Below are 11,665 nucleotides of genomic sequence, written 5' to 3'. Positions count from 1 at the left end.
GAGACTCGCCCCCCGTCTCACAGACCACCCCCTCACAGTATTCAGGACAGATGCGGTCGAAAGTGGACAAAAGAGACGGATTTAAATACCAGGTGTAAACGCAATGTGTCTCTCTCGTCCACTTGTGATCCGATCGATGAAAACACATCTTAATACCAAGTGTAAACAGCCCCATAGAAGTGAACTGGGGAGCTTCTGTCGAGATCGGTTGAGAAATGTAGACGTTATTGTGTTTTTCATCCACAAGAAGCGCAGCTTTCAGATTCAATTTTATGTGTTTTGACACTCTTGTCCGGACCAATATGGCGGCGCCGTTAACATACAAAATAGCGACCAAGTCTCGTTTACGTTTTTTAATGTCTATGGTGCCCAAGCGTAGTTCTACTTCGAGGGAGAGTCTAGTTTCTAATCTTTTAACTACCGTTTTAGTAGCAAATGTATAATCCACACTATAAAGTAAAATGGCCCTTTAGGAGCTGTTCTGTTCTTTAGACAGACAAACGAACACTGCTGCTCCATAACACATAACTTTATTTAACTAACTTTCAGTAATAAAACATACACAAGTGGACGTTAATGTATCAGAAGGCCACTAGATGTCCTCATAACCTCATATATGTATAACACATACAATGTGTTACAGGAGGTACATTTAATCTGATCCTTACCTTTCTTGTATATTACTGAAATTATTGCTTTAGAGAAATAGTCTGGAAAACATTTGTTCACCCTATACTGATTAAGGACCATTAAATATGGCACAATAAAATCTTTAAATCCTTTATTAAATTCAAACGGGAAGCCTCCCTGCTGAAAAAAACAGCATACCAGCAAGACCAGCATATGTTGTGTTTTGGTGCTGGTTTGCTAGTGAACACCAGCTAAACCAGCATCAAACCAGCATTAGCACCAGCTAAACCAGCATCAAACCAGCATTAGCACCAGCTAAACCAGCATTAGCACCAGCATCCCATGCTGGTCATACCAGCATATGTTGTGTTTTGGTGCTGGTATGCTGGTGATCTATAAACTTTTTTTCATTTTTTTACTTGATATATTTATTTATTTATTTCATTTACACAATCATTTATTATTAATTTATATATTTTTATTTATTAAATTTTCGATTTATTTATTAATTTAAATTTTTTCTGTTTAATTATTTATTGATATTTATTGTTAAGTTCCTGTGTGTGTTTTACTTGATATATTTATTTATTTATTTCATTTACACAATCATTTATTATTAATTTATATATTTTTATATATTAAATTTTCGATTTATTTATTAATTTATTTTTTTCTGTTTAATTATTTATTGATATTTATTGTTACGTTCCTGTGTGTGTATTGGGTGTTTTCTGTCTCTTTCCAGCGATCCGTACCTGCATTCTTCTCAAATCCGTTCATTGGGTCTTTCTGGGGAATCCCAATGACATCATTCATACATTCACCAATCCCGTTACACGGACTGATGTGATCCCACTCGCCATCCCGGTAGCCAGCTTTTTTTCGCTGAAATAATGTACCCTCTTTGTTCTTTCGCTCATGTTGTCTCTGTTCATTATTGTTTGTGTTTTGTAAAGCTTCGGCACGCCTTGTTTTCTCCGCTGTCCTCTTGTTTGTTACTTTCCCCCCTCGGCTGTCTTGTTTGTTTGTTCGTTGGGAGAAGGGGTCAGGTATGAATGTCACGTGACGTCCACTATGCCTACACGTGGGCATTACAGTTTTTCTGAATTGTTAAAACACATTTTTTGAAACCATCACTCATTTTCTCAAAACCTTAAACACAAATCCCAATTTTAAACAAAATTCACAGAACCCCTGACTCTTCCAGCAAAATCAAACAATTCCTTCAAAACCATTTCACTTGTACTCAAAATCAAACTAAGCTTTCAAATCATACACAAATAAGTCTATAATATAAAACACTACAAGCATCCATTAGACACTACCTTAAAAAATGGAAAACACAACATCCAGGAGATCTGCTTACAGAAAAATACATGTTTATTGTACATAACAACACACTTGACAAATACTGTTAAAAATCTCTATTACTGTAATCACAAGTTTAGTTCAGTGAATATAGCGAATACTTTACTGTAAGTACTGCAAGTAATAGTACGTTTTCAAAATGACTGTAAGCAGCACTTGTATTTTGTAAAAAGTCAGCAAACCAACTGCAAATTTTGCCAATTGCATCGTCTCTGGTGTCTTTTTCTTCCTCATACTCTTCATCTACCTCTCAGACTGTTTCCAATTCACACAATTGGTAAAAAATACCAATAGATAAAAGTGTGTAGAATTTTGAGTTGTTGTGTTTACTCAATGATAACAGTGTTGTAGTTGTGTTCAACTTTTGCCTGCCTGTGTTTAGCATTTATAAAACAAGTGCATTGCAGTGTGAAATGTGTGTTTTAGTGAGAAGTTTGTGTTTAGAATTTTGCAAAACGAGTGCATGATTTGACAGATGTGTTTAGGCCACTATGAATTTGGTTCAGAGATTGAAGTTAAGTGTTTTAGCAATTCAGAAAAACTGTAATATAGGTGTGTTCGACTTCATGCAACGCTGTGCAGGCCGATTGGCGGCTGACTTGAAGCAGTGCATACCGGTTAGTAACTTTGTCCGACTTAAGCTGGCGCTGCAGGCACGTGAATGTGTCATGTGGTTTTTAAGTACCGCGAGAGCGATTCGAGATCAGCCGCCTGAGTTAGCCAGCGCAGCTCGCGAAGAGGAGCTGCACGGGCTGTAATGACGACACAGCTGTTTCAAGATTGGTCGGATTCACCATGACAACAATCACGTGTGTTTCGTGTGTATTTTCACGCCCTCAGTTCCACAAATGCTCACAAATCTGTATTTTTATAACAGTTAAAGCTCTTTTCATGTAGTCACGATGTTATATTGTGTCATCTTCATCAAAATAAAATGGATAAAAAACGTAGACCCCACAACATTGGTATTTAAGTAATATATGCTTATGTTGAACTTTATTCGTGTAAAAACAGATGCTGTAAGCCTCTTCAGTTCCACTCATGCTCATACACGGACATTCAAAACAGTATAATTCACTTTTTATGTAGTTTACATTTTACAAATCATGTTTAATGCGTGTAACGGTGGTCGCCTAAACTCAATTTACTTTATAAAAAAAACTTTGGCCTAGGCGGGTTTTGAACCCTGGTCTACCACACGGCGGCCTAACGCACCGCTGCGCCACCGTTTGGTCACGTGATGGGCAGCTTTCACGCACCAAGGTAGACTGGCCAAGGTAAATTTATAATATATAAAAAACAAAATGTTCGGGCGCCAGACAGGTTTAACCCCGTCAAAGTGAAAGAGTTAGGTAAATCCCAGAAACCATCCGTTACCACACAAAAAACAAAGTCTCAATAGCAGTCCACATCAATTCAGTTTATTGGATCATTCATAAAAAAAACACAAAAAACACGTCTTCACAATCCTGTAGTGACCGCGTCTCTGGTTCGTTTCCGAACTGGCAGATTCGTGTCCCACATCATTCATACATTGTACATAAAAAAGAAAAGAAACATTACGTACATATTAAGTGCATTTCACATATAAACATCACATTTACTTGCAAATCATGACAGTAGAAAATAAGGATTAACACATAAGAAAAACAACCACGCTTGAATGTGCAGATGTGAATAGTGTGTGCATGTTATGATGTGCGTGTGTAGTGGTGGATGAATGAGCGTGGATAAGGAAGAAGTACGGACACTAACCCAAGTTTTGCTGTGATGAATCTCACTGTAGTGGAGTGTAAGGAACCTCTGGGACACACAAAGTCGGCGAATCTCATTCGGTCGATAGTTTAGCTCATAAGCTGTCGATCCGGGAATCTGAGAATCTGAGCAAAGCTCCGTGTCGCTCGCTCTAGTATTAACAACAAGCACTTCTGACCAAACGCCGTCCGTCCTCCCACAGCAGGCCAAACACTCACACCAGGTAAACACAAACACTTCTTAGACGCAGTACTTCCGGGCTCGTCACACTCCCTTTTATCTCCTTTCCTTCACCACGTGACTATAGCACGTCATCCATTCTCAAAAAAGCGGAAATAAACAAATACTGTGCATCCATTCAAAACATAAGGTGCTGTTTTTTTTCCTTTTTTTCTTTATTTTTTCAGATTGCCACACTCTCCCCCACTGGAAAAAAACAACCTATGGTTGGACGAAAAACAACAAAAAACAACATAAAAAAAACTCAAAAACAAATAGGTTAGAAACCTAGGAACTCCTCATCAGAGGTGTCTTGAATCAACTGGCAAAGTTTGTCCTTTTCCTGAGACTCCAACTCCTCAGCTGTAGGAAAGCACATTTTTAAGTTACAGACATGTGCTGTACGTACATCCTCTCCGGTGTCTTCCAGGGCTATTCGATAATTCACCGGACCCAGTTGCTGCACAATACGGTAAGGCCCCTTCCATTTCGGTGCTAATTTTGCAGAAAAATTACGTAATGCACTAGACTGAGGGAAGTTACGTAACCATACACGATCTTTGTCTTGGAATGTTAAGTCTCTCCTTTTGTTGTTATAATTTCTCAGTTGTCTCTTCTTGGCTTTCACACTGTTTTCTTTGGCTTGCTGTTGGAGTTGATGAAGATGATGAAATACATTATAGGAATCAGCATCTGGAGTCAAATTAGTGTTATGCAGGATTTTGTCCATAGGACCTTGGAGTTTTCTGCCAAGTTGGAGTTCTGCAGGCATTAGTCCAATAGTTTCTTGGACAGCTGAATTTAAAGCAAAACGGAATTCAGGTAAGAACTGGTCCCATTTTTTGTGGTTGTCTTCCACATAGGCAGCCATCATGGTCTTGAGGTTGCGATTAATTCTCTCTGTTAGATTGGTTTGTGGGTGGTAAGCAGTAGTTAATTTGGGAGTAATGCTCCAATTCTCACACAGCTCTCTGAAGACAGAAGAAACAAATTGGACACCCCTGTCTGAGATGATGAAATCTGGTACACCCCATCGAGTCAGAATTTCTTTTCTGAAGATAGTGGCAATATTCAGGGCAGTAGCACTTCGCATTGGGAACAATTCCACCCATCGAGAGTAGTAATCGACAAAAACAAGTAAGTATTCGTTTTGGCTGGTACTCCGTGGCAAAGGACCCATAATGTCGACTCCCAGCATTTGGTTTGGTCGACTCGTAGTGATTTGTTGCAGTTTCCCAGCAGGTTTTTGAGTATCACTTTTCAATGTTTGACAGGTTGTGCACGCTCTTACATGACGTTTCACGTCAGACCACATGCCCGGCCAGAAAGCCACATTCTGGAGCCTCTTATAAGTCTTGAAGATCCCTCCATGACCACTTAGAGGGCTGGAATGGTAGTGTTGCAGGAATGAGGATCTGAGACTGCTGGGAATGTAAACTCTGTAGTGCAGCTGGTTGTTCGACAGGTATGTCTTTTGATACAGTTTTCCCTCTATTATTTCATATTGATCCTTCAGATCGGCACAATTTTCCGATAATGCTTGCATGAGTTTCATAATATCAGGGTCTTCCTGCTGCTCCTTCCACAAGTCAACATCAGACCACGGCAGTTCTGTATCTTTGTTGCCTGCATACAAGTTACAGCTGGAGATGGGTGTAGATGACCTAGATAGAGCATCAGGGGCCACATTGAGTTTCCCTTTCCTGTACTCGATGACAAAATCAAATTTTTGTAATCGCAGGACCCAACGGATGAGATGGCTGGTGGTTTTGGTAGAATTCATGACCCATTGGAGTGCAGAATGGTCAGTGACATCTGTAAAGAGTTTGTATTCTAGGTAATGTTGCCATTTTTCCAGGGCCCACACAACTGCCAGACATTCTTTCTCAGTTGCGGTGTAGTTTAGTTCAGCCCCAGTTAGGGTTCTACTAGCATAAGCAATTACCTCTTCTTTGTCCAGGTCTTTACGTTGTGCCAGGATGGCTCCTAAACCAGTATCACTGGCATCCGTATATACAATGAAGGGAAGCTGAAAGTCGGGATGGCCAAGGATAGGAGGTGTGGTAAGGCAAGCTTTTAACTGTTCAAAGGCCTGTTGGCATGATGTTGTCCATTCAAATCAATGTCCTTTCTTTTTCAGTGAGTTTAGGGGTTCGGCTATTCTTGAGAAATTTGGGACAAAACGATGGTACCACCCCGCCAATCCAAGAAACCTCTGAACATCCTTCACATTCTTAGGCACAGGGTAGGTTTGAATGGCTTGTGTTTTGCTTGGGTCTGCTGTAATTCCCTGAACGCTGACAACATGTCCTAGAAAGCCAAGTTCTTGAAGACAAAACTTGCTCTTCTTCAAATTAATTGTTAGACCAGCAGCTTCTAATCTGTAGAGAACTGTTTGTATGTTGTGGAAGTGCGAGTAAATGATAATGTCGTCAATGTAGACAAAGCATATTTTCCTCTTGGACTCTCCCAGGACTATCTCCATCAGTCTCTGGAATGTTGCTAGAGCATTCTTAAGACCAAATGGCATAACATTGAATTCATATATACCTGCAGAAGTGATAAAAGCAGTTTTGGCCTTACAGTCAGGATCCATTGCCACCTGCCAGTATCCACTGTTTAGGTCAATGGTGGAGAAAATTGCTGCTCCTGAGAGTGATTCCAAGATTTCAGTGATATTGGGAAGAGGGTAAGCGTCGCTTTCTGTGACAGAGTTAACTTTTCGATAATCCACGCAGAATCTTAATTTGCCGTCTTTTTTAGGTACTAAGACCACAGGTGAAGCCCAACTAGAGTGAGATGGCTCAATTATTCCTTGGCTCAACATTTCATCAAGCTGCTTTTCCATTGCAAGTTGCTTAACTAGGGAGAGTCGATAGGGTCTTTGTTTAATTGGTACCTGACATGTGGAGTAAATGTGGTGTTGTAGAACATCAGTCTGTCCTGTACCAGGGTTATTATCGTAAACGAAAACTATCACGAAAACTGAAACTATTAGTGAAAAAACATTTTCGTTAACTGAAATAAAATAAAAACGAAGGTTTCTAAAAAAAACTAAAACTAAACTATAATGTGGACCTGTAAAACTAACTAAAACTAACTATAATTTAGGAAAACAAAACTTGCGTTTTCGTTTTTTAAATGTTATTGGATCAGCAGTTGAACACAGAGTCACCCATATTACCGGATCATAAGCAAATGAGCAGACGTTGCTGAATCATTAATGACCAATAGGTGGCAGTCTATTAGAGCTCCTGACCTGCACAGCAGCGTCACGTGATGTGTATGACGCTGTCAGGGCACTGGATCCCTGCCCCCGAGCCAACAGTTCGGTTCAGAAAACATCATCTTGTTGCTAACGGCTAGTTTAGTAAGACAATTTGTTTCTGCTGGCAAACCATTACAATAACTGAAAAAGGCTTAATTATCTCTACACGGAAGCATTAAAACGTTAAATATGCCTGAAAACGCTAACACCAACCACTTGCTTGGCAGTGTTAGCTGACGCTTTTTGGTTGCTATGATACAGAATGTCCGCTTAACTAATCTGAAACTATTATATGCCTTTGCGGATAATCAACAAATAATATTATATATTAATATTTAGTCAACAAATAAGCATTTTATGTTAGTACAGCGATCTCTTCTGGTACAGAAATGGACACTCATAGGCAGAACATTAAACTTTGCATTGATTTTCAGTTGTTGTGCACAGACATAAGTTTGTACAAGTAAGATGTGCTGAAATAAATTTACTGTGCTGAAATAAACATATGCTGGGTTGTTTCAATGCAATGCTGGGTTGTTTTAACTCATGTTTGTGTTAACAACCCAGCATATGATTATTTATAACCAAACATGTATATTTATACATGTATATTATATTTACCCAAATAACACAACAGAATTTAGAGTGTTGGTTGGTGTGGTATTTGTCCCGGCCTTTGATTGATAGTACTAAATAAACAAAACTTTTTTTAAATCCTCTTATTCTCATCGTATTTTCAACATTTCCAGATTTGGCAAGGTGTATGTACACAACCATGATATTATGCTAAAGACTAAAACTATACTAAAACTAAATAAAAACTAAAAGTAATGATTTTTGAAAAATAGAAACGAAATCAAAACTATTTATGCACCACTAAAAATAACTAAAACTAAACTGAAATAAAATAACACATTACAAAACAAAATAAAAACTAATATTTTTTTTAAAACTATAATAACCCTGTCCTGTACGGAGTGTACACACTTGAGGGTTACTTGAAAGAATATGAAGCAATCTCTGCTTCCCATCTGGAGGTAAGTGCGCTGCATCCACTGCATTTCTGATTAATGCCTCATCAGTTGAAATATCAGGTTGTAAAGACAGCAGAGGACCTGATGGAGGAACAGCAGTTAATAGAGAAAGGCTTTGTTTGTTTCCCTTGAGTTGTGGTCTTTCTTTCCAGGGTTGTGAGTCAACAACGGGTGGAACACTTGCATTTCCTAGTTGAAAAGGATAGTCTTCAGAAGGGGCAATCTTGAAAGAATATTTTTGGTCAATCACATTGATTTGCAGACCACTGAAGAAGATGAAATCCAAACCCAGGACCACAGCATAAGCTAGGGCGTGGGTTGAAAGAACGGCAGCAGGTATAGTAAAGGACTGACTATGAAGATGTATGGTAGTATTGAACCATCCTAATGGAACCTCTGCTTTCCCATTTGCCAGGTAAAGAGGACCAAGGGACCATGGTTGGAGTTGGTCTAATGAGATAAACTGCCTCATAAGGTTCTCATTGATCAGGGTATAGCTTGCACCAGTATCCACAATAGCCTTACCCGCCCAGGCATCAATACGGATGGGTACAATTAGTTGTTGAGGTATAATCACTTTTTCGTTAGACTGTATTTAGGAGGGGGTTTTCTTGTTGGCTGATTGGGGATGTGCTTTCGTTGCAGCAACAGAGCTATTGGAAGGTTGACCACTTGATTTAGAGTGATGATGATGCTTTCCACTGTTGGGGTACTGTGAACCAGACGTCTGAGGTGACTGTGGAGAGGTATAATGGGGACATTTACCTGGTGGATGCTGTCCTCTACATCTCCAACACTGAACTGGCATTCTTTCAGTAGGCCGATTTAAAGGAGGTCTTTGTGAGGGTGAGGACTGTTTAATGCCTATACGGTCTTCATAGCGAAGCTGTTGCTCAAAGTCTTTCTCGAGCTGGTGACCCAGTTTAACCAGTTCTTCCACTGTAGTCACTCAGCTACGTAGTTGGCTGGCGAGGTACGGCTTTATATTCTTCAGTATCATTTTAACAATTTCACCTTCAGTTAAGTCTGCCTTCCATCTTTTGCAGAGAGCTCTGTAGGAAAAGGAAAAATCTCTAATTGTTTCTGTGTCTCCTTGAACTTTAGTACGAACACGTTCTGCTAGCTCGTCCTCATAGTCCTCAGAAAGGAAAGCAGTTAAGAATGCAGCCTCAAAACCATTCCAGGTAGTTATGTTTGTTGGACTTACTTCCCACCAGTCTCGTGCTGTTCCGTATAAGACAGTACGAAAAGTAGCCAAAATATCTGCATCTGGTAGGGGATGAAGGGCCAAAAAATCTTGACATTTGGTGAGATATAATAGTGGGTCTGCATCAACAGAAGGCCTTCCAAAAGTAGGAAAGGTTAATTTAATGTGGTCACTTTTAACCATAGGTGCTGGAAGAGAAGCTGGAGCAGACACCCCAGTTACAGGAGTGGAATCAGATGGCGGAGATGCTGAAACGGTAGAACTAGGCACTGGTGGTACTGATACACTGGACTTCAGTTGCTCCTCACTTGTCTTCTTGACACTTTGAAAAACTTTTTCAACTTTACCGGTTAGTTCTTTTACATCAATGACCAATTTGTCAGTTTGAGTAACACTTTGTTGGAGTTCTGAGGTTAGATGATCTTGACTGGTTTGAAACGCTTGTAGAACAGCTTTAATGTTCTGCTGAACCTCTGACTGTAGCTGATCAATCATGAAGCATACCTCGGACACTAATGTAGATTCCACCTTCTGGAATTCATCTGTGATCATCTGTTTCATGGCCTTCGTCAGGTTATCTAGTTCAGACTCCTCTTGTTGCCTGGCAGTGGAAAACAGAGTGAAGATCTGTCTTCTATTGTCCTCCACTTGTGTAGCAAGATCAACAATCTGGCTCTTGTGGTGAGAAGCAGCAGCCTTCACTACCTTGGTAAGTTCACTCACTGACTTATGTTGTTCCTTTATACAATCAATTAAGGTATTCCAATTCCCTTGTAAATGAGTTGTGACCTGTTGTATTTCTCTTCCTGGAGTTGGCAGGGTATTTGGCAAAGCATGCTGAGACACTGAAGAAGGGGTTTCAGCTCCTGATGTGCTACATAGTTGCATATCATCCACTTGAGATACCCAGGTGTGCGTTTGCACAGAAGCACCACCAGTTGGAGCAGGAGGAGACATATGCACATGAGTTCTTGGAAAGGCTGAGCCATGTGGTGTTGAAATATTATAAAATGCAGGGGTAAGAGTAAGAGGTCTTGGGGGAGGTAGCAATGGTTGCTGGGCAGGTCTCCATACTGGAGTGGAGATGTCTGGTGGAGATTCCATTTCCACAAAGGTAGATGGGGAAGGAGGAGTTGCAGCCATGTTTGTTGTGTGTGTGTGTTAACCAAAATGTTGGGGAGAAAATCAATAAATGTAAATGTAAATCAGTAAATGTGGGTGTGCCAGTTTTTCTTTACACCACAGTTTCCACAAAACACAAGGTATTTTTTCAAATGGTCAGACACAGTATTTTACCCTAAAGAAACTATCCCTTAATTGTCACACACAAAAATCTACACCCCAATTTTCACAGGCAAAATAAGCATTTGGTTTTTTTTTTCTGTACCACTTAATCACAATTTTCCCTCAAAATAACAAAAATCCACAAAACCACATGTATTCAAAGTTTCATTTCAGACATTGCAAACATTTCCCAATTCAACGTTTCAATGGTTTTTCCCTTATATTCAACAAACCACAAGCATTTCAAAGCTTGCTCAAAAATCCCACATTCAAGGTTAAATTTTCAAATTCATGTGTTAAAGTCTCTCTTTGAAGAGTAAGTGTTTAAGTTCAAGTCTTTAAGTTCCAAGTCCCTGTTCGGGCGCCACTCTGTAACGGTGGTCGCCTAAACTCAATTTACTTTATAAAAAAAACTTTGGCCTAGTTGGGTTTTGAACCCGGGTCTACCCCACCGCTGCCTAACACACTACCACTGTGCCACCGTTTGATCACGTGATGGGCGGCTTTCACACACCTAGGTAGACCGGCCAAGGTAAATTTATAATATAAAAAAAACAAAATGTTCGGGCGCCAGACAGGTTGTACATAAAAAAGAAAATAAACATTACGTAAATATTAAGTGCATTTCACATATAAACATCACATTTACATGCAAATCATGACAGTAGAAAATAAGGATTAACACATAAGAAAAACAACCACGCTTGAATGTGCAGATGTGAATAGTGTGTGCATGTTATGATGTGCGTGTGTAGTGGTGGATGAATGAGCGTGGATAAGGAAGAAGTGCGGACACTAACCCAAGTTTTGCTGTGATGAATCTCACTGTAGTGGAGTGTAAGGAACCTCTGGGACACACAAAGTCGGCGAATTTCATTCGGTCGATAGTTTAGCTCATAA

General features: G+C 39.7%; 2 long non-coding RNA genes across 2 annotated transcripts; both read left to right on the top strand.

Annotated features, from left to right (window-relative positions):
- Positions 1-4,599: 4,599 nt before the first annotated feature.
- On the top strand, positions 4,600-6,262 carry LOC135745495 (uncharacterized). The gene is made up of 5 exons (XR_012338057.1): positions 4,600-4,794; positions 4,940-5,109; positions 5,247-5,437; positions 5,714-5,809; positions 5,933-6,262. It is a non-coding gene; the product is annotated as an uncharacterized lncRNA (long non-coding RNA).
- A 174-nt stretch (positions 6,263-6,436) lies between these two features.
- On the top strand, positions 6,437-10,651 carry LOC135745442 (uncharacterized). The gene is made up of 7 exons (XR_012338056.1): positions 6,437-8,610; positions 8,690-8,841; positions 8,920-9,247; positions 9,379-9,458; positions 9,667-9,830; positions 10,055-10,190; positions 10,294-10,651. It is a non-coding gene; the product is annotated as an uncharacterized lncRNA (long non-coding RNA).
- The last annotated feature ends 1,014 nt before the right edge of the window (positions 10,652-11,665 follow it).

This window comes from Paramisgurnus dabryanus, chromosome 12 (assembly GCF_030506205.2).
Source record: "Paramisgurnus dabryanus chromosome 12, PD_genome_1.1, whole genome shotgun sequence".
In the NCBI taxonomy this organism is placed as follows: domain Eukaryota; kingdom Metazoa; phylum Chordata; class Actinopteri; order Cypriniformes; family Cobitidae; genus Paramisgurnus; species Paramisgurnus dabryanus.
This window is presented reverse-complemented; position numbering and strand designations above follow the sequence as displayed.